The 24,970-nt window shown below is 34.8% G+C and overlaps 1 protein-coding gene and 1 non-coding gene across 2 annotated transcripts in view; both read right to left on the bottom strand.

The window, feature by feature from the left end:
• Nucleotides 1-24,970, bottom strand: part of CDH9 (cadherin 9) — a 137,158-nt gene that overhangs the window by 95,531 nt on the left and 16,657 nt on the right. The gene's annotated exons all lie outside the window — the stretch shown is intronic.
• On the bottom strand, nucleotides 8,405-8,511 carry LOC115526562. Its single transcript, XR_003972628.1, has one exon. It is a non-coding gene; the product is annotated as a U6 spliceosomal RNA (small nuclear RNA).

Below are 24,970 nucleotides of genomic sequence, written 5' to 3'. Positions count from 1 at the left end.
CTTGTTCCCATAATTATATTTCAATTGCATTTGTGAAAAAAGGCTGTTGGCTATTTGTGAATCCAAAAAAAAAACAAAAACAAAACTGTGCATTATTGTAATTAAGTAGGATGTTCAGTATATAAAATCCACATCTAAACTAAATTATATCATTATTTCTTATCCCTATAGTGTAAACTCAGATAAAGTATTTTAATAATTCCAATCATGTCTTTCAGGTAATTTCTCAAATGAAATGTAACTATAACACAATTGTATACTTATATCTTATTATACTGTTTGTAATCAACAAAGTACTTCCACATAAATTAACCATCTATCTTTTTAGAAAATTTGGATTTGGTCATATAATTTAAAATTTTTTCAGTAAGATATATGAGGATAAGAGAAATGAAGAAAGATGTTTCTGATTACACAATTATTTTATGGTTTGGGCAAAAGTCATATACATGTTATCTGATTCCTTGGCCAGTGATCTTTCCAACATAGCATTGTGTTTTGTTTTACATAGATAGATAGATAGATAGATAGAGATATATCGATGTATATATCAGTTGGAGAGACAAGTCTGACAACTCATTTAAGTTACACAAATGTAAAGAACAAATTCTATGAATTTAAATAGACATTAAAATTAGTCTTACATAATCAAGGAACTATTTAGGGCTATATGTTTTAACATGTCTACTTTTCACAGTAATTGATGATTCTTCCATTTATTATCTAAATGTCTGTGGGCATACATATGAATATATATAATTGATTATTGGGTTATCATATTTATTCAATATATATTTAAGATCTCTAAAGTCATTTATTGATTTTTTTCAACAACCTCATATTCAATTATTGTCACATTACAATTTGAGATTTTACACTTACCTGAATGATGTTGTACATGATTTCAAGAAAAACAGAAATTGTTGGAAGAAATAAAAGCTGCCAGCTTTGTATAAGGATTTCTGAATAGTTAACATAAGTAAACTCTCAGCTTTAAATAATTAGTTTTAGGTCTTTAGAAAACTGGCAGTATAGACTGATATCAAAGAGAAGCTCTTGAATCAGGTTTTGCCAGTGTCCTATCAAAATAACAGTGATAACAAATTTATGGCCAACTAATCTTTGACAAAGCAGGAAAGAATATCCAGTGGAATAAAGGCAGTCTCTTCAGCAAGTGGTGCCGGGAAAACTGGACAGCGACATGCAGAAGAATGAACCTGGACCACTTTGTTACACCATACACAAAAATAAACTCAAAATGGATGAAAGACCTAAATGTAAGACAGGAAGCCATCAAAATCCTAGAGGAGAAAGCAGGCAAGACCTCTTTGACCTTGGCTGCAGCAACTTCTTACTCAACACGTCTCTGGAGGCAAGGGAAACAAAAGCAAAAATGAACTACTGGGACCTCATCAAAATAAAAAGCTTCTGCACAGCGAAGGAAACAATCAGCAAAACTAAAAGGCAACTGATGGAATGGGAGAAGATACTTGCAAATGACATATCAGATAAAGGGTTAGTATCTAAAATCTATAAAGGACTTATCAAACTCAACACCCAAAAAACAAATAATCCAGTGAAGAAATGAGCAAAAGACAAGAATAGACGCTTCTCCAAACAAGACATCCAGATGGCCAACCAACACATGAAAAAATGCTCAACATCACTCATCATCAGGGAAATACAAATCAAAACCACAATGAGATACCACCTCACACCTGTCAGAATGGCTAACATTAACAACTCAGGCAACAACAGATGTTGGGGAGGATGCAGAGAAAGAGGATCTCTTTTGCACTGTTGGTGGCAATGCAAACTGGTGCAGCCACTCTGGTAAACAGTATGGAGGTTCCTCAAAAAATTAGAAATAGAGCTACCCTATGACCCAGCAATTGCACTACTAGGTATTTGTCCAAAGGATACAGGTATGCTGTTTCGAAGGGACACACACATCCCAATGTTTATAGCAGCACTATCAACAATAGCCAAAGTATGGAAAGAGTCCAAATGTCCATTGATGGATGGATGGATAAAGAAGATGTGGTGTATATATATACAATGGAGTATTACTCAGCACTCAAAAAGAATGAAATCTTGCCATTTGCAACTACGTGAATGGAACTAGAGGGTATTATGCTAAGCAAAATTAGTCAGAGAAAGACAAATACCATATGACTTCAGTCATTTGAGGACTTTAATATACAAAACAGATGAACATAAGGGAAGGGAAGCAAAAATGATATGAAAACAGGGAGGGGGACAAAACATAAGAAACTCTTAAATATGGAAAACAAACAGAGGTTTGCTGGAGGGGTTGTGGGAAAGGGGGATGGGCTAATGGGTAAGGGGCATTAAGGAATCTACTCCTGAAATCATTGTTGCACTATATGCTAACTAAATTATTTAAAAAAAATAACAATTATAACATTGTACATAATAGAATATAAAGACATATATAAAAATAAATAATTATATATATATATAATATAAAGAGATGTAAAGACCATATTTCCAGAATTTTAGAAAGATAATCACAATCTATAAGGTTAGTGAGACTAGATTAGGAAAATAAATAATGGTTGATAACTCCCTGTTATATATGAAAAATGCATTGACTTTCAATTAAAAGAATAGGCACTTTTCCCCAGTGTTGGTCCCCTGAATGGGGATCACAAGGATCAAAACTTATGTATAATCCTTTTATACCCCCTTTGAAGTTTGTTCAGATACTATTATATCTATTCGATATATAACAGGGCTGGGAGGGAAAGGAGACAATTTAGGGGGTATTATTTTGTATATATTTTAATTTGTAGATATGCCTTATAAGCAACTTAGTGTGAGAGATGGAACAGCTAAGTGAGAGAGGTCCATGTTCAGGACTTGTTTAAAATGTTGGCTAATGAGGTATTATTGGTGTGGGGGGCAGGTGGAATTTGATAGTGTCATAAGCAAATGACATTTTCAGTCAATATGTTCTTAAAACACTAGTAACTAGATTAAACATTTCCACGTTGGTATGAGGAAATGACATAATATACAGCATGAAATTGGGCTATACGAAGGCCTATGGGAATCCACACCGTCCTATCACACGAGCACATGCAATAACACTTTCAGCTGAGGGAAAAACACAAAACAACACAACACAAAACAAAAAACAAAAATCACCTCTCCAAGCACAACGGAGAGTCTGTGAACAATGTAGCAAGTCAGATGAAGCGATGGCTTTATGTGGGAAAGAGCAGTTCAATTTCTGTAGGAGACAGAAGAGCACTTAAGTCTCAACACATCTCACAATCTGGTGAACTTCTTAAATACATGAGAAAAGGAGGGCGAAAAAGACAGCAACAAGCTTTATAGAGAATGAGGCAGTATCATTGATAAATAAAATATTCTTCTCAAAAATAAACTTAAAAAAAATAAATAAACTTAAAAAAATAAAAAAAGTTTAAAGAAATGAAAATATTCTTCAAAACTAGTAACAAAGTAGTGGACTTATGTAAGTATTTAAAAAGAAGCGCCAATGAATTGTGGGCATGTATTCATTCACTGTCTAAGAAAAACTGGTAAAAAATCATGCAAACACTCTTCTAGACACTGATGATACAGTAACGAATTAAAGTACCTTACCTTGTAGAAATGTTAGCAAAGGACAAATAGTCATCAACAACAAACAAATAAAGTGGCAGACAATTCCAAAACTTACTATAAATTTACACTGATCAAGGCAGCATGATTTTGGCAAAAGAATAGACACATACAATTGAATAGAGTAGAGAATTTGATCCACAAAAATTCAGTAAACTAATATTTGATAACAAGGCAAAGGGAATTCAGGGGAGAAAAGATAGCTTTCTCAACAAACTGCATTCTAGTTAATAAAGTTGCTTCTCCTGAGGATATAGGTTAACAAGTCTCATGCTGCTACACATGTATACTGACACTGAACAATTAAGTAAATAGATGACAGATATTGGGAGTCCGGCTTCTTACTGTTGTTATGGGAATTTACAGATAAGCAAAAGGAGGAGAACAGTGAAATTCATGTGGTGATGGATTAGAATTGGAGGCATTAAGAAAAAGTTGTATACTTTGTTATAGTTACAGATGGCTACATATTGAAATATTTATAGATGTGTGCATATGTACAAGTTTGTATAGAATATTTGTTTGTTTGTTTTTCTGTCAGCCAAGATGGCCTAGCACATTGCCACCTAGTACCAATAAACCTAGCACCCAGATCTTGGTTTCTAATACAGTTTTCCAATTAAGTGAACCAGAGCTCCTTGGGGGAAATAGCTGACTCTAGGACTAGACCAAGAAACATATAAGATGAGCTGGGATCATCTTGCAAGGTCTGGAAGTAAAGGGGTGCTTAACAAACACACAAACACCAAAAACATACCATTGACAGGGGTATTTCAAAAGCTCACAGAACAAAAAAAAAAATGTCTCAATGGCCAAAACTGGATTAATTTGAGCAAGAAACTAAAATATTACATTATAATTACATGGGTAAAATAAATATCCATGCATTCAGATTGATATAAATAAATGATTCAATCAATACATGAGTGAGGAAGAGAAGAAAAATCTCCCTTAATATGAGTTCCAAATATTTATATAGAAACTCTGCCCTCAAGCAGGAAGATTCTACATTCCCACTCCGTAAGTGTGTGATGTACATAGTAACTTCCTTCCAAAGAGTATAGTATGAAAATTGGAAGAAACAATTGTTCTTTTTAACTTTATTAATTTATTTTGAGGGGGGAGGGGCAGAGAGAGAAGGGGAGAGAGAGTATCCCAAGCAGGCTCTGCACTGCCAGCACGGAAACTGACACAGGGCTCGAACCCATGAACCCTGAGATCATGACCTGAGCTGAAATCAAGAGTAGGACACTTAACCGCCTAAGCCACCCAAGTGCCCCAGAAGAAACAAGTACTTTTATTTTATTTTATTTTATTTTATTTTATTTTATTTTATTTTATTTATTATTTATTATTTTTATGTATTTTTTGTGTGTGTAGAAACCTGAGAAACACTATCTCAGCCAGGTATCAAGGTCAATATCAACAATATAAAATCAAGCTGATGTTAAGTACCCTTGACACAATATCAGGAAAATGGCACTTTACCTCTGTGGCCTTCTCCTCCAAGCCAGACTCAGGCTAATTATAGAAGAACATTAGACAGATTCCAATAGAAGGCCTCCCAACACAATACCTGGCCAGTTCTCCCCAAAACCATCTAGGTCATCAAAAGCAAGAGAAGTCTGAGAAACTGTCTTTGCCAAGAGAAGCCTAAGAACACATGACTACTAATGAAATGTAATATCCTAGATGGAATTCTGAAACAGAAAAATTATTAGATACAAAGGAAACCTTAATAAAGTATGGACTTCAATAATAGCAATATATCAAAATAGATCCATTTATTATAAAAAGTTATATATTATACTAACATCATATGTTAATAGTAAATGGAACTAGGTAAAGCATGTATTGGAACATTATGTTCTACGTTCTTTATTTTTCTGTGAATCTGAAACTATTCTAAGAATAAAGTTTAAGAAAAATAAAGTGAGTTTAACAGATAGAGGGGATAAATTATGTGTGTTGGGGGAGGTTCTGTTACTTTGTATAATATGATCAAAGAGGGGGATTCTAGATTACGGTGATATTTGAGCATAAAGCTGAAGGGACTTAGGGAGATAGGTATGAGGATTTCAATGGGAACAGTGTTCCAGAGAAAGGAACTAACAAAATGCAAACACTTAGCAGGGAAGGGGTAGGGGAAGAAAGCATGTTCATGTTAGAAGCCTTCATGTCATAGAAAGGACATAAATGTACCTACAGCTGAGTGAACAAGGGGATAATTCTAGGCTATGCGATTCAAGAGGCAACAGACTTCTAGAGTCTTACAAGCCATGATAAGGAGTCTTAACCTTCATAATATTGAAATCACAGGAGGGTTTGTGGCTGCGGAGGATCCTGACATAACTTAATGTTAAATGGGTAACTCTGACTGGCGTATGGGAAAATAGATTTTACAAGGAAAGAAAGGAGACAGAGAAAATGGTGAGGTGATCCAAATAATCCTGATAAGTGAATGTTCTCATTGGGATGAAATTAACAGAAGTGGAGTAGGTAGGAATGAATCCAAGGCTTTGGCTTGAACATCCGATTAGAGCTGCCATTTGCCCATTAGAGGCGCTAGAGAAGTTCAGGTTGTATGAGGAATTAGGAAATCAAGGTTTTGATTTAGAACATGCTTTATTCAATATCCAAGTGGAGATAATCCACATGCATTTGGACATTCAAGTCTGGAATTTAAGGAATTGTCAGGACTGACTGAGACTATTGAGTTTCACCAGTGCCTTCCAGGGTTATTAAAGCCATGAGAGTGGTTGAAATTACACATGCAGTACAAAAATAAGAATACAGTTTCAGTCTCAATGGAAGGTAAGAAAATGCAAATTTTATAATTAAGGTTTAAGGTTACCTGGCTTAATATTTGACAATGAAAGCCAAAATTCTGAAAAAAGCAAGGATAGTACTAGTGCTGTTAAGGCATAGCAGGGTGGGCATAGTTCTTGGTATACAAAAAGAAGAATATCATTAATGATGAGAGTAAAATGCGTAAAATTTTGTTGAAAGTAATTTGTGAATAAGGATCAAAGCCTTAGAATGGTTTACAGTGTTTAACGAATAAAATTCTAAGAAAGTTTCTTAAGAAATTAGGCATTTGAAAGAGAGGCTTGGGTATAACCATATTTATCAAAGCATTGTTTAGTATTAGATGTACTGGACCTTTTTATGTTTGCACCTTCAGACGCACTCTCAGTTTTTACTTTGCTCAGTGCAGCAGGAGATAAATTTGTAGGAACTGTGTCAGTGGGCTCACTGGTCCTTGGGTGCATTTAGCCGGTGTGAGGCATAGGCAGGAGATGATGGATAGAAGGAGATGGAGGTAGTCTTCTCCACACCACACCCTTAATGGGCAGTTGCTTTTCTTTACAATGAGCCACAGCTTCTTTCAGATAGCTGGCGCTCTGTTAGAATAACCGGTACTCTCTCGGAAGTAATGTCTACTCCGGCGCCTTCCTCCTGTAGATCCAGGAGGGGTAACAAGGTTATGCTGCTGTGAATTCTGCCATGCCACCATCCCTAGTTAGTGCCTTTAACACTGCCCTCACTGTCTATTAAAACAGTCTCAGTCACTGAGTATGTCATCTGTTACCTGTAAACATTCTGACAGAAACATTGGAGAAATTTGGAAATGAACTAAATGTCTATGAAAGGGGAAGGGTAAGAAAGTCATGCAACTTACATGCAATATAATGACATGATGAAGTCATCAGAACAATCTACATATTAATTCTTCTACCAAATATATACAAAATGCTTACTCTTTTTCTAGGCATTTTTCTAGGTGAAAAGAATAACAGACTCCTTGAGGAGTTTGCATTCCAGAAATATAGTCTTACATACATAAAAAAAAGTTTATTTATGAAACACCCCGAAGAGATCGCTGACATTAGAAGTAATGCTTTCTTTGTTCCCTGTATCTATGAATCTGTTTCTACTGGGCTTTGGTTGTTGTTTGTTTTGTTTCCTAGATTCCACATATAAGTGAAATCACACAGCATTTTTCATTTCTCTGTCCGACTTATGTCACTTAGTAAAAATCCCTGTGCGTCCATCACAAATGGCAAGCTTCCATTTTTTATGGCTTAGTAATGTTCCATTATGTATGAATATACGTGTGTGTGTGTGTGTGTGTGTGTGTGTGATATCACATCTTGAATTTCTTCAATAATATGTCATCTATCGGAAATTAAAGAGAAACTTATTTTTATATCTCAAAATTTTAATTAGTGGAGAAGGTATAAGTGAATTTCCTGCCTGTGGTTTCACGTCAGCTTCCAGTGACAGAAATGAACATCAGAGTCTGTCAAATGCAAATTAATGAGTGTTTCACATGCCATCAGCCTACACTAAGTATTTCTCATTTAAGAAAGAGTGCACAGTGCTAAAAATTGTCCATATTTAACACTGTATTTGATTTGACAGAGCTTCTTTCTTGAGTTAGGTCTAGAAACCAGTAGTTCAGACAAAACTGTTGGCCTGCTTATGTCTTAGAGTGGGAGGGGTGAAAATGGGGACAAGAGGGTGTAGTGGTAGGATGTGCTTGGCAGTCTGGAGGAGAAGGGAAGTTAAATAGCTGTGGAAGAGCAAATTATAACATAAATGTCCAGACATTTATAATAATTTTCACAGTGGAGACATAGATAAGTTAATATTTTAACTATTCAATGTTTTAAAATTTTTAATTAAATGTTTTAAATATTTCAAATATTCACAGGTATTATGGATTTCATTTTATTTATTATTATTATTTTTTAATGTTGAATGCTTAACGAATTTGTGTGTCCTCCCTGCACAGGAACCAAGCCAGTCTTCTCTGTATCGTTCGAATTATACTATCTGTACTGCCAAGGCGAGCACGAGAGAATATTTTGGATTTTAAAAAAGAATTTCAGTCTTTTTGTTTCATGAACCTTTTCGTCAATCTGATTACAGGATAATGTTTTTAAATCATTAATTAAGATATGAGACATACGTATTAAAAAGAAAATCAATCCTATTAAAATACAGCTACCAAAACATTTTAAAAACTGATTTTGGTTAAATAATATATATGCTTCTTGATTAATGCAATAAATTACAAAACCCATCAGCAGATCTATTAGTACCATGGTGTCGAAGAAAAAAATGAACATACGAAGCACTTAGTATGATATTTAATTCCTACTGAGGATAAAATCACAGATACCTCTAATACTTCTGTGTAGTAATAGCCATAAACATAATTGGGAGGGATGCTAAATTTCAGTTCGAGAATAGTACAAATATTGATGTAATATATTTTCAGTTTAAATATATAAACTCTATGTTAAGATTTCTAGAACTACTTACAAAATTTAAAAAAAGACTTAAATTTTGAAGAATATGTAATTTTGTAATAACATTAGGCAGAAGACTGGAATGAACAGTAAACCTACGGGGAGGACATATGAATTAAAATTCTGAGTTTGTCACTCTCTTAATGAGCTTAGGCAAGTTTATTAACTAGGTTTTATTTTCATTATATCTGGAATGGGAATCATAAGCTTATCTTATACAGAGATAAAATGATTAAATAAAATCATGTGTATAAAAAGAATCTGAAATATAGTAGATTAATAATGTATAATTATAGTCTTCCTTTCCTTCAAGCTGAAACTATTGATTAGTTCATTAAATAATTATATTCTATTAATGTGCAATAAAGCAATATGCATTTGCCTGGGAAACTATAAATGAGATTTGAGAAGGTCATTGTAAACTATTACAGTAACCATTTTAAAGGCATAAGCACATCCATGGTTTATTCTAAGTGTTAATCTGGAATCTGTGGTAGACACTGTGTGTTCCACACGGATACTGTTTACCAAGCCAGTCTACTTACTAGCCAGCTGTTGTTAGGTATGGCTGCTACCTGCTTATAGCTAACTCCTTCTGAGAAATTTTCTGGACTGATGAGAACCACCAAACTCGGGACTTACTCCACTCACCACTATGATCAGTAACAATGAGGGGCAAATAGATCCTTTGCCTCAAGGTGGGTCAACTGTATTCCAGAGTCTTCTCTCTGTGGATCAGGCAAGGCTATACTCAATCTGAGAATATGTCTCTATGATCTTTCTTTTTCCTGCTTTATTCCCTTTTATTACAGTTGTCTCCTGAGAAGCACATTTTCAATCAATCACCTATATCCAAATCCAAGTCTCAGACTGGATCTAGAGAAGCCCGTAAGATTGTACATATATAGTCTGAATGAACTTCTACTCTGTTAGAAGTGAGCCATTCAGTTATTTTTCAAATATTTATTTGGTGCCTACTTTTGCCAGATGCATAGCACACTTTAGATGCTTGAGATGCAAACAAAGACTTCTGCCCTTGTGTAACTTACATTCAAGCAGGAAAAGATAAACACTACCCAATAAATGTAATAAATATGAAAACAGTAGAGAGAAAGTATTCAGTGCTATTGAAAAATAGTAGAGCAATATAGGGGAATCTGAATATAGGGTCTGGGGAAGGGAAGAGAAGTGAAATTCCAGGTTGGCCTCATTGGTAAGGTGTTATTTGAATAAAACTTTGAAGTAAGGGGAACTGGGGCGCCTGGGTGGCGCAGTCGGTTAAGCCTCCGACTTCAGCCAGGTCACGATCTCGCGGTCCGTGAGTTCGAGCCCCGCCTCAGGCTCTGGGCTGATGGCTCAGAGCCTGGAGCCTGTTTCCGATTCTGTGTCTCCCTCTCTCTCTGCCCCTCCCCCGTTCATGCTCTGTCTCTCTCTGTCCCAAAAATAAATAAACGTTGAAAAAAAAAATTAAAAAAAAAAAGAAGTAAGGGGAACTATACAAGTAGATATGCAGCTATACAAGTAGATATGCAAGGGAAATATTTTTTTTAATTTTTTTAAATGTTTTATTTATTTTTGAGACAGAGAGAGACAGAGCATGAGAGAGACAGAGCATGAATGGGGGAGGGGCAGAGAGAGAGGGAGACACAGAATCGGAAGCAGGCTCCAGGCTCTGAGCCATCAGCCCAGAGCCTGACGCGGGGCTCGAACTCACGAACCGTGAGATCGTGACCTGAGCTGAAGTCGGACGCTCAACCGACTGAGCCACCCAGGCGCCCCGCAAGGGAAATATTTTCAGCCAGAGTAAAAGCCTGTATCAATGGAGTGCCTGGCTTGTTTTAGTTGTGTCTGAGAAAGATAAGTGAAGGGGAGAGTATAGGAAGAGAGGACAGAGTGAGAGTAGGAGGTTTTTTTATGCCAGAAAGGAAAGTATATTAAGAGGTAGTGGCATCCAGCCAAGTGATCAAAACTATGGGGACTGGAAATTGACCATTAGATTGAAACTATAACCTTCACTATGTAATTAATATATTGCAATGCTTTTCGAATAAATATATATTTTCTTTTACCTGGATTATTCAAATGGCCTCTAAATATTCAAATGGTCTAACGTGTAATTCCTAGGACATGCTACAATCTTTGTTAGTGACAAATAAATTTGCAAATATCCTTTTATCTATCTTGATTGCACTTTTCTGTGAAGTTGGCCTGGGAAACTGTTCAAATTTTAAGACTCATACTATTACAGCTTATTGTTTGAAAGCATTAACTTTGGAACTTGGATGCCTGGTTTCAAATCACAGCTGTCCTAGTCCTAACAGATGCCTTTGAACTTCCTCCACTTACCTTGCTGTGCACGTTGTATTATTGTGGATTTTTAGGATGCTTTGAGTTAAATTAGCTGATACCCATAAAATAAATTATATATTTTCTGGATATTCAATTTTGAATGGACTATTTAATGCAATGATAACAGTATATTAAAATAATGTTTCTCACACACACAGCATGTTTATCATAGGTCAGTTAGTGAAGATGGTTCCACCTTATCTTCCCCCCCCCTCAGGATCTCATTTTCAATTCACTTAGGCCAGAAGTTCTTTCATTTTTAATTTATTTCCAGTGTAGTTAACATACAGTGTTGAATTGGTTTCAGGTGTACGTTACAGTGATTCAACAATTCTGTATATTACTTAGTGCTCATCAAGAGACGTGTACTCTTAATCCCCTTCACCTATTTTACCCATTCCCCCACCCTCCTCTCCTCTGGTAACCATCTATTTGTTCTCTATAGTTAAGAGTCTGTTTTTTGGTTTCTCTCTCTTCCCTCCCCCCCTTTTTTTCTTTCCTTCAATTCCACAAATGAGTGGGGCACCTGGGTGGCTCAATAGGTCAAGTGTGTGACTTCGGCTCAGGTCATGATCTACCAGCTTGTGAGTTCAAACCCCATGTTGGGCTCTGTGCTGACAGCTCAGAGCCTGGAGCCTTCTTCAGATTCTGTGTCTTCCTCTCTCTCTGCCCCTCCCTTGCTCAAATGCTGTCTCTCTCTCTCTGTCTCTCTAAACAATAAATAAACAATACAATTTTTTTTTTTTAAATTCACATAGGAGTGAAATCATATGGTATTTGTCTTTCTCTGACTGGTTTATTTTGCTTAGCATTATACTCTCTAGATCCATCTGGTTATTGAAAATGGCAAGATTTCACTCTTTTTTATGGCTGAACAATAATTATATATATATATATATATATATATATATATATATATATATATAATTATTACTATTATATGCCCATTCATCTGTCGATGGACATTTGGGCTGCTTCCATAATTTGGCTAATGTAAATAAGTCTGCAGTAAACATAATGGTACACGTGTACTTTCAAATTAGTGTTTTCACGCTCTTTGGATAAATACCCATTAGTGTGATTACTGATCATATGGTAGTTCTATTTTTAATTCTTTGAGAAATCTCCATACTGTTTTCCACAGTGATTGTGCCAGTTTGCATTCCCACAAACAGCGCACAAGTGTTCCTTTTTCTCTACATCCTCGCCAGCACTTGTTGTTTCCTGTTTTTTTTTTTTTATTTTAGCCATCTGATAGGTGTGAGATAGTATCTCATTGTGGTTTTGATTTGCATTTCCCTGATGATGAGTAATGTTGAGCATCTTTTCATGTGACTGCTGGTCATCTATATGTCTTCTTGGGAGAAATGGCTATTCAGGTCTTCTGCCCATTTTAATTGGATTATTTGGGGGGGTTGGTGTTGAGTTGTAAAGGCTCTTTATATTTTGGATATTAACCTTTTACAGATACGTCATTTGCAAATATCTTCTCCCGTTCAGTAGGCCATTTTTTAGTTTTGCTGATGGTTCCACCTCATCTTTATCAGAATTTCAGGCTAAGGGAGACAGACATGCTTCTCTCTCTACTTCCACCTTTACCAAGGCAAGAAAAAGTAACTTTGCAAGTGACATTCAGTCATTTAACATCTCCACACACATCAGTTTACACACTTCAATTACACTCCCTTTTGACCAAATCAGCTGAATTTGTCTAACTTCAAAGGTACTGATGAAATACCTTCCTAGCAAACACTCAGAAGTTAGAAATATCTGGTAAATAACATAGATGATTATGACAATTCAAGCCCTCATTAACCAAATATGAGGCTGATTCTTCCTCCTGGAGAAAAATGTGCAAAGATACCACTCACAAGTTCCATCCAGACTTGTCATCAAGTTCAAATCGAGGGAGTGTGGAAGAAATATAGCATGAAGTAGTTTCTATATCAAATCTACACGAGGCTTCTCATGACCAGAGATTAAAAGATAGCATGTGACACAGGGGCAGCATAAGTGCAACAAGTTTTCTCCAGAAAATGATGGCTGTTTTGAAATCCTGTTTGCTTGTCCTACTATTCTGACAGTAGAGTATTAAGCCATAATTAGATCTTATTCTCCAGTTTTGTCTCTTGAGAGGATCTCCCTTATCTAGTAGTCTTTGTGCCTCTTCATTTTCTGGAATTCTTTCATATTTGTTGACTTCATGGACCACTGCTGAAGAAGGCAGAGTGAATAGTATCACTCTTTGCAAGATGAGCAAATTTCATAGTGAACTTACTGGCCATGCAAGTTGATGGCCCCAGAATCATCTTAACCTCACTCAGACCCAGAGTTTTGGATCTGGCCTGGCAAGACAGTTCTTAAAAACTAAGTCCTCTTTTTCTTTTTGGCTCCAGTTAGTTTCATGTGTCAAGTGTCACTCCATAGAAATATGTTCCATTTAAACATACTTCTTAGATTTTCTATATTTATTTATTTTCTTACCACTGCTCCACAGGTCTTGCTGTGTCTACTTCATTATAGGTTTCTTAGTCTTATTAGGTTTTACTGGATGAAACATAGTTTCAATGTCTTTAACATGAGACAATTTATCTGGTATAAGGATGTATTGAGAACCAAACACTTAACTGGGTCCTTAATTTTGCTGACATAATCTGTTCAGAAGTTTGAAAATAGCCATGATGGTCATTCTTTTGCTTTGCTTTCTGCTACAAAAGTTTCAATCATCCATTTTCAAACCAAACTATTATTTCTTTTTAACAAGGAGCATTGAAAAAGTTGGCTCTTTCACTCAACTTGTTGGTCCATTTATGCCATTTGCATTTCTTCAAATATTTTGCCATCAAACTGACAATAATGCTCTGAATTTATCTGTTTTCTAATGGCATTTTGACAATACAGGCATGGTGACAAATATGCCCTTCAATTACTCTGATTTCCCACATATTCCCTTAGGGCTACAAGTTCACTGGGCCCAGGATCTGCGTTCCAAGTTATGACAAATATTACGCTCTTTTATGAAGTGAATTTCCACCTCTTGATCCTCTGATTAGGCTTTCTTTATGGCTGGATAGCCAGGAATTAAGTTAACGCTACAAATTTTAGGATTTCTTATTGTTTTTAGGACAACATATCACCTCTAGTAGATATTTATGTACCTGTCATGCTATAGCAATTGAAAACTTACAAAATTGCAGTAGCTTTAGAAACAAATGCATACTCAGAGTATATGACCACTGTTCTTGTCCTGGGAGACTGTAATAAACCTTATCACCAGGAACCCAAGGCAGGAGAACTTCTATCACCGTACTCCATGACTGCCAAGAGAAGACAGAGGAAACATGGAGAATCCCATGTTGGCCCTTAGGCCTCCCATGCAGAAGAGACACATTTGCACCCACATTTCAGTGGGCAAAGCAAAACATAACCATGGTTATGTCTAAATTCAGAGGTAGGGGAGTAAAACAATCTTATGATGTGTTTGGAAGAGAGAAATCCAGAAATATTTGGACAAGAGTTCTGATGATTGCTTCAACAACCTATGAAAATGCTTGTTCTGGGTTGAATTGTTTCCGCCAAAAAGGTATAGTCAACTCCTCACACATGGTACCTAAAAATGTGAACTTATTTGGAAACAGAGTCTTTGAAGATGTAATCAAGTTAAGATGAAGTCATCCTGAATTAGAGTGGACTTTAATCCAATGGGTCCTTATAAGAAGAGACACAAATATAGAGTGAAGAGGGCCATGTGAAGGAGGAGGTAGAGACTGGAGTTGTGCTGCCATAAACCAAGCTATCAGAGGCTGGAAGAAATAAGGAATTATTCTCCACTAGAGTCAGTGGACAGAGTATAGACCTGCCAACACCTTTATTTAGATGTCTGGCCTCCATTGCTATAAGATAATACATCTCAATTGTTTGAACCTACCCAGTTGGTTGTATTTTGTTACAGCAGCCCTACAAAACTAACACAGTGCTAATTAGATATAAATGTTTATTATCAATTTGTAATATTTCCTTGAATTTATCAGGTAAATTTAAAAGATTCTTTTTTCTGTTCTTCAACATCATTAAATCCATAACATTAAGGACAGAGAGTTAACATGAAGGATTTTTAAGACCATAAACTTAGAATTGTTTTGGAAGGCTGTCATATAACTTTTGGTAAGACACTAACCTTCTCTATGTCTCAGTTACTTACTTTGTAAAACAGTTATAATAATAATAATAATAATAATAATAATAATAATAATACTCATTGCTACTAATTCTCTTAAAAGGTTAGAAAAATGTTCAGTTAAGGTTAGATATTTTTAAGTTACTTATGACTATTTTGACTATGATTTTTGATTTTTGACTATGATTTGAAATTGGAATAGGGATTTTTTTCATCCATATATTAAATCATCTTGCTCAATGCAGAGCACAAGATTAAAAAATATGTTTACTGACTAAATAATTTAAGTTAAATACTTAATGTTTAGTATACTGAATTAACAGATATTTTATTTTTTTAATGTTTTATTTATTTTTGAGAGAGAGAGAGACTGAGTGTGAACAGGGAGGGGCAGAGAGAGAGGGAGACACAGAATCTGAAGCAGGCTCCAGGCTCTGAGCTGTCAGCACAGAGCTCAATGAGGGGCTCAAACTCGTGAACCACGAGATCATGACCTGAGCCAAAGTTGGACGCTCAACAAACTGAGCCACCCAGGCGCCCCAACATATATTATGTTATTTTTGGAATTCCTTCTTAAAAAGTAATGTAATGTGGAAGAAAATTATATTAGGTACTCTAATATTAAAGTATGAAATCACATATAAATCATGACCATTTGTATATATATATTTTTTAAATTTGTTTTAATGTTTGTTTATTCTTGTGACAGAGCGTGAACAGGGGAGGGGTAGAGAGAGAGGGAGACACAGAATCCGAAGCAGGTTTCAGGCTCTGAGCTGTCAGCACAGAGCCTGACGCGGGGCTCGAACCCCCAAACTGTGAGATCATGACAGAACTGAAGTCAGACACTTAACCGACTGAGCCACCCAGGCACCCTGTGACCATTTATATTTAAGCATTTCTCTAATAATCTATTTTTAAACATATATATTTACTTTTAAAACGTGTGTGGTTTTTAAATATATATTTTTATGTTTAAAACACATATTTTTTTCTTTTTCCTCAGCCTATATGAATAAAAACACCAGCAAAATTCCATTTATATTCTTGAAATGCACTGTGAAATGAACTCTGTCAGATCGATAGTAAGGATCTTGGCACCGATGCCAATTTAAATGTTACTATAGCAATCGCCATGGTAATGTTTTCAATTAGTGATACACAGTCACAGCATAACATGGATCTAGTGTATCATTTGGTAACTTCAAAATGGATCTACAGATTATTTGATTTTACCAGTCAAATAAGAGCCAGACAAGAAAGAAAGAAAGAAAGAAAGAAAGAAAGAAAGAAAGAAAGAAAGAAAGAAAGAAAGAAAGAGAAACAAGCAACAATCATGGTCTATTCCTAGGTTTCAAATTTCAAATATTCTCTAACTAAAGTTTAAAAGTATTTTAAATCCATTAGCATGTTTACGTTTGCAAGTCAGCTATATAAGCACAACACAGTTACAAAAAATTTTACTTAATGAGTCATTGTCAAGATACTGTCATTAAATATTCCAGGGTTTATATCATCTGGAAAATCTATCTGAAAATAAAGTTACATATAATAAATAGTTACTATTAAATCTCATGGAGGGAAGGAAGATAGAGATGATAATAATATAACAGTCATTCATTATGGTTCTATCCAGCATTTATTAAGTACATGTCATGGACCAGGCACCCCTCACAGCTTTGGTAATCATTCATTCTGTTTTGAGACAGCCATGTCTTTCTCTTCCTAGTCCACTGGAATTTTTCCACCTCCATCTTTAAGTTTCCTGGGGCTATTCAGCCAGTGAAATTTGGGTGGGTGTGATGTGTGCTCTATCTGGGAAGAACGTTATGAACTGCTGCGTGATCTTTTTTCCTCTGCCATACCAAGTATGGCAACATTTCCCAGCCTAGGACCCCAAATAAAGACAACAGGAGCTTACCCCCACCCCTGCAAGCCAACCTGTGATGGATATATAATGGGAGAGAAAAAGAAAATTTTTGTTTGAAACTTCTTGCACACCCTAGGCCTTTATAACTGATGCATATATCTTAAATCACAGAAATTGCTGAAATCACACTCTCAAAAATCTATTTGATGAAGGCACTATTGTTCAGATTTTATACATGAAAAATATGAAAGTTCACAATGTTTAAATAAATTGCCCAAGGTAAACATCTATTAGGTGGTGAGGGAGAAAATAAAAATCATGTCTGAGAGCTGACAGCTGGTACCTGGCCTGCTGACTAAGAGCTATGCTATAGTTTCCCCTGCTGAACACCAACTGAACAGAATATCATCATCATATGAACTCACTCAATAGCTGTGAATGGATAAGGCAAAAGCAGAGACACTAGGTAGCCCCAAAATGATCAAATATCTTTCTTTCTTGGTTACTTTTTCAAAGACAATCTCAAACTGTTTTTCTAGCTTTCTATATAGAAGATAATATACATCTATAAAATTGCCCTGATTTCCTGATATGACCTAATCAAATGCTGATCTCTGCTTTCATAAGCACTTCCCAAATATCCTAGCATATTCCCAAATTCTGTAATAAGCCTATCCTATCTCTCTCTGACCAAATTACTTCCAACTTCCCCATGATGGGAAGTGTGCCTCGTTGCAGGAAATTAATACACCTAAGTTTGACACAACTGTATTATTCGTGATTTTTTGGACATTGGACTTTTCCAATGGTAATTGAGACTTATACTAGGGGAGTCTGGCTCTAGTATCCATAACACACCACTGTGCTGAATAAATCTGAATAAAACAGTATGAATATTGATAATTAATAAAGTAATTAACATAGGTTATTTCCTTTCTTTTACTGAACTACTCAAGGGACTTGAATTAAAACAATATGTCAAGGAACATTGTAGTGAAATCAGCACTGATAGGATTTATTGGTGTGTGTCTGTGTGTGTGTGAATTTATAAGGAAATTTTGTTAAGGAATAGGTTTACTTCCCACCCCCCTGCCTGAACCTCACTTGCAGAGGCTTGCATCAATTATACTCCCATCTTATGAGCCATAATTATTGTTTGTTCACACAAGGATCTCTTATTTCATTGATTTATTTTTATTTTTATTCCCATATTCTACTCTCAGCTACCCCAGTTTTCCTGAGAGTTTCCAATAAATAAGAACCTGTGAATCAAAAGTATCTTGCATTAAAAATTAATTACCCTTATCATGTACCCAGGGGTTTGTGTAGAATTATGATCTGATTTGATGGAGGAATAATGGATCAAGAGTTCAAATGACTCAATGTGCTTATTTTATGCCTATAAGATGGGATGTAATGGAACACCTAACTGTAGGTACTATTTCAACAATTTGAACATGTTATCTCTCACTTTACACATATTACACACATTGCACATAATTGAATCTATTTTTTTAGGGACTGTAAAGTTACAAATGCTTAAAATTTAGTTAGAAATCCTGCACAAAGAGGTTAATAAAGGACTGAAATATCTCTATAACCCACTGCATTCCCAAGGGAGAGTATTATTCTCACCTTAAACAATCATACTCTTACTACTAATCTTCATTAGGACATCTTTTCTTTGCTATAAAAGGAAAACTAAGAAGCAAAAATGCATCCAAGTTAATCTAAAATTAGGCCTAGCTGAAGTTCCTTACACCTCTTGCTATGGATCCTTCTCTGTAGGAAACTCATTTAAATCTGTCACATGAGAAGACCAGTTTATTTTTATTTTTTTCATCATATATTTGCCAAAGGAACATATGTTTGCTGCTTAAATAACATCATTAAGCATCAGAGATATGAAGTATATTCATCAAAGCCAAAATCAGATTCTCAAATATGGCCTCTTAGGAAGGAGCCTGTTACTAAATATAAATTCTAGAATGTATGCTTTGGTTACTTGGATATTAATAGTGAGTCACAGAATTATTTAATTATTGTTTTTATTGCATAATACTGTGACCATATACTCTGCCACATACTTGACACAGCTTATCTTTTCTAATAGGATTCTGTTTACTAAGCCTCTAAGAGTCACCTTTGTCAACAACACTGTGACTCAGGATATTCAGTATGTCATAATCTCCTGATAGATAATAACTCAATGAACAATCATTTTTAGTTCGTGATTTTGTCATCCTAATCTAATGAGACCATCATCATCATCATGATTTTCATCAACATCATCATCAGAACTAATGTAGGTAAATAGGCAGAGGAAATGTATAAAGACAGATACAACATCTACTGACATTTTATATAATTTTTATTAGTCAGCTAATCTATCCTTTAACATTTCTACATTTTACAGATTTTGAGCAATTTATTTTTCCCTTAATTGCATCCATCCTCAGAAATGGATATTGTAGCATCTCAATAAATCTCTAACAGACAGTACCAGCATATGAGTACCTACTATTAGTAAATTTATCTTGTTTTTTCCCCCAGAACTTTGATGCACTGTCAAGTGTGGGTTTGGGCCATACCTTCACAAGTCAATTCTGCAACACGGTGCTGGAATCAATAGACCGTACAAGGTTGAGGAGAGGGATAAAGTTGACAGAGACTGTCATTTGATGAAAAAATACATCACTCGTCACAAAATGCCTCAATGTGAACACAATTATAAGATTTATATATAAAAATTTCAACTACTGTGAATTTTACAGTTGGCCACTGATTCAGAAGGAAGGCTCATTTGGCCAATATACTTAAAAACTTATATGCTATTCATCTTATAAGAATGCTTAAAGTTTAGTAATATGTGAACTTTGAATTTTTCAATGGCTGGATTTAAAAATCTGAGAATTTGGTTACATCCATTTTGGGATGAAATTTAGCATGATGGGCCACATAATTTTCTCTTAAGTAGTAGTTTTAAATTCAAGAGTAGCTTAGATCCAATGTGGAAATTGTCCAGCAAGTGAAATTCTGTTTTCTTTCACCAACTATTAAAAGTGCTTTGAAGAATCAAAAATTTAAGATATGATAACTCTTTATTTATGAAATTTTGGTGAGATTGAGAGAAAGATTAAGGAAGCAGATTGAAAGTTTCAAAGAACACCTTATTTCTTAATCCATAGAGAGGAAACACATACTGTTATTCACTTAAAATAACCCTGATAGTCTTTCTAAAGAGTTGCATTCAGATCACTTGGAGTTCCAAGTGCCAGACTGTTATCAACTTTTATCATTCTTTTCCTTTCTTGTCTTCTCTTTTCCAACACGACAAGCTTCAAGTTTAATAAATATAAGAACCTATCACCCCAAAACTTTTCATATCTTCTATTTCTCCTCAATCTGGCTTTTCTCTGATATCTGACATATATACCTAAAAATACTTTTCTTAAAATACTTTTTGTACATTGTATCTCCTTTATCATCATAAACACATACTTTTCAAGTATATTTCATTAAGCCTTACAAATGAATATATTGGGAAAACTATTACGGGTTCCTTATACAAATAAAGAAATTTGGGCTCAGAAGAATCAAATTACCTCCTTAGGATTAGAGTTAGGATATGACAGTGTTGGAATAGGAAACCAGATGATCTCATTTCAGAGCACATGATAGTAAACTGATCTACATTGTTAAAGGAGCCTCTGGTGATGCCGCCCACCTCAGGTTCAATCCCTCTGCTCATTTTTTCAGAGATCCATTCTTGAACCCATGCTACCCTTTCAACTTCAGGCCCCACTGCTTCCTAACACATATGCTCTTTTCCAAGATGGGCTGTGTGTGTTTGAGAGAGGGGTTATATTATCTTTAATTTTCATAATAGAAGCTGGCATTAGTTCTAGTAAGGCTGAGAGACATTAATTCTAATTTTTATCCGTGTTTTAAAAAATAAAGTTTAAGACCCATTATCTTTCTCAGAAAATTATTTGGATCAATTTCTATGTTGCAAATTATATGTTTTATGAATAGGGGGCATCCGCCAAATAGAAAGCCATTCAAACTGATATAGGCTTCCATTTATTTAAAGAAGAGCTAAAACTGGGTGTTATATGTAAGTAATGAATCGCTAAATTCTACTCCTAAAACTAAAATTACACTATAAGTTAACTAACTAGAATTCAAATAAAAACATAAAAAAAGAAGAACTAAAGAAATTTACTTTTTACATATTATATATAGAATATTTCTCAGACATATATTGTCTTTCCTTAACCACATATTAAATATATAGAAAATTAAGTATTTTTTATATCTACCTAAAATTAAGAGAGAAAAATAGTACAAAATAGATCTAACCCATGGGTAGTTATTACTGATAAAATATTGACAAAATTAATACCTTTTTTTTTAGTTTGGATTCTACTATTAGACAGTATGATTTGTCTTTGTGAAAGCTCTTTCTGTTCTCAGGGAGTCCTTTAAATCATGTAGGTTATAGATTAAGTGATGGAAAAATCCAAATGCTCATATGTCATACAGGGGTATTAATCTTTCTCTTTAATAATGTAAAATTTAGTTTAAAAGTTCGCATCTCTGAGAGGCTCCTGGGTGGCTCAGCTAGTTGGGCGTCCGACTTTGGCCCAGGTCATGATCTCCCGGTTTATGAGTTCAAGCCCTGCATCAGGCTGTGTGCTGACCGCTCAGAGCCTGGAGCCTGCTTCTGATTCTGTGTCTCCCTCTCTCTCTGCCCCTCTCCCACTTGCTCTGTCTCTCGTGCTCTCAAAAATAAAAACATTTAAAACAAAAAAAGTCAGCATCTCTGAGATAATGTTATCATTCAATTATTTTCAATTTTTTTAATGTTTATTTGAGAGAAAGTGTGCATGCATGTGATCAGGGAAGGGGCAGAGAGAGAGAACCCCACATAGAATCCCCACTGTCAGCACAGAGCCCTGTGCAAGGCCCAGTCTCGCCAACCATGAGATCATGACCTGAGCTGAAATCAAGAGTCCAATACTTAACCAAATGAGCCACCCAGGCACACATATTTTACATCTTTTAATCCTTTCCCAGAGTCTGAGAAGGACAGAGGATTCTGAACTCCCAAATAACAGTTAGTACCAAGGTAATACATGCTGGAGAAATGTTCTGCAGTCACATGGCAGCAACCTGAGAGCAAAAGATGGAGATGGCCAGTCGTCAAGTCCTGGAAAACCACCTAGACTATGCAATTTAGATTCAGCAGCTATGTGCTACATGTCAGTTTTTCTTTCCAGATGCTTTCTGGTTCCCTAACATTATCTTCACTCCTTTTATCTTTCTGTAAATGGTGTAAAATTCTATTATTATTATTAATTACTTTTCTGTGCTAGTATTAGTAGGGCTAAGGGAAGCAAGAAGGAGCCTAGTTAGGGTTAGGCCTTGAGATCAGCAGAGAAACTTGAAGAGCATTCCTAAGCAGATGGTAACAGGTGAAATCCAGAATTTTTACAACACTCGTAGAAATTTTAAATAAATAATTGGTAGGGTGGATTAGGTTTGCTTTTATCATGCAACTAAAATTAGGTATTTGGGTATGAAAGGAAAGAACAGCTTTGAAGATTGGAAAAATTAGGTACACATCTGACATGACAGATGCTGTGATAGATGACAATATAGCTTTGGAGAGGCTCATATTGTATTCTGAGAAATTGACATATGTACTATATAATGGTCAGCTTGAATAATGAGTAATACTTAAAATAGTAACTATTTTAAGTATTTATTATATAAGATTGACCCTTGAACAGTGTGAGGGTTAAGGGCGACAAACCTCCACCCAGTTGAAAAATCCATGTGTAAGTTTTGACATCTCAAAAACTTAACTACTAATCACTATTGTTGACCAGAAACCTTACCAATAACATAAACAGTCGATTAACACATATTTTGTATGTTATATGTATTATATACTGTAATCTTATACTAAAGTAAGCTAGAGAAAAAAATGTTATTAAGAATCTCATAAGAGAAAATACATTTATAGTACAATACAGTGTTTACTGAAAAAATTCCATATATAGTGGACCCATGCAGTTCAAATCTGTGTTGTTCAAGGATTAACTGTCCATATATATATTTATATGCGCATATATATATGCGCATATAAATATACACATATGTGTATATAGTTGCATAACACAATATGTTTGCATATGTTTCCAAACTAAGAGTTTGCACAAATTACTTATTTTATATATCTTGATGTGTTACTGTTTATGTCATTAATGAAAGTAGTTAGAATCTTTTAAATAAGAATTCCCCAAATTTATACTATCTGGTGTTCAATACTTTGAAAAGTCTTTCTTGGTTATTACATGTTTTAAGGATAACTAGTACAGTTTATGACACAACTAAGCTCAAATATTTTATTTGGAGAAATAGTACAGAAAATCCTTATAAAAGTAAGTAAACATTAATTGATTTTAAATCATATGTATTAAAACACCGTGTCAAAATACATCTTTAAAATTAAGTGTACATAACATTCAGCCAGTAAAAAAAAAAAAAACAGAAGTATATTTGACTTATTTTTAATAGAAAACTGATTTAAATGATTAATTTTATGCAGTCGAATAATGGAATACATGTTGCCTCAAATATAAAATGACAGTAGAAAAGAGGACAGACGAGGGCATTTTCTCATATTTTTTGTATTGCAGTCTGGGCCATCCAAAAGGGGGAGCTAAAGTATTGTGCTAAATAGCTTGATTTTATGACTATGAGATTTTGAGAATCCGATTCACATATGAGTTGCACACTGTGTCTGCATATAAATTTAGTCTGATGTTGGCTTATTAACATTGACTTATTATGTACTATACTTAGCTTATGGTCCTAAGATTGTACATTCCCCTAGAAGAAAATTATTTTTTCAACCATAATATAATTACAAAAGTAAATTACAGAAGATGGGATGTACATGAAGCAAGATCTCTTAATAGTGAGTATAGAAAGTGGAGGAATCACATAAGCCTCAGGTAACTTGAATCACATGATTTATATCTACATTTATATAAATAGGACTAATAATATTGACATTGTTTCCATGTACATGAAAACACTTAAAAGTAATATAAAATACGATGCATCTATAAAACTTATGCCAGGAATATATTATATTTTACATAACCTCAGCAATACCATTGGCAACAAGATCCTGTATGCTAATTGTATGTGTGGTTTATCTAACACAGCTGCTATCAATTTTCCCCATAGACTAGGGCAAGATAACATTATAAATAAAGGTTCAGGGCCAAAGAAAAACAGAATCTGTACTTCCTTATTACAAAATGTTATTTTACAATGAGATTAATTTAATTAATGAATAGATTAATCTCCTTCTTCAGAACATCAGAAAGAAATCTAACTCCAGTAGGAAATTAAAAGGAGAGGAGATAATTTACCTATAAATAATTAATTTTCATGTAAATAGATTGTGAAGGCAAAATGTTTAATTGACTATCAGATATTGGTATTGTTATGTTTTCTCAAGACAATACGTTGAAACAGAGGGTGTTGCTCTTTTGTGATTTGGGAGAAGTTATCTTACACATTCAT

Source organism: Lynx canadensis, chromosome A1, assembly GCF_007474595.2.
Source record: "Lynx canadensis isolate LIC74 chromosome A1, mLynCan4.pri.v2, whole genome shotgun sequence".
Classification (NCBI taxonomy): Eukaryota; Metazoa; Chordata; class Mammalia; order Carnivora; family Felidae; genus Lynx; species Lynx canadensis.
The sequence above is the reverse complement of the archived record's forward strand: the minus strand, read 5'-3'. Positions and strand labels throughout refer to the sequence as shown.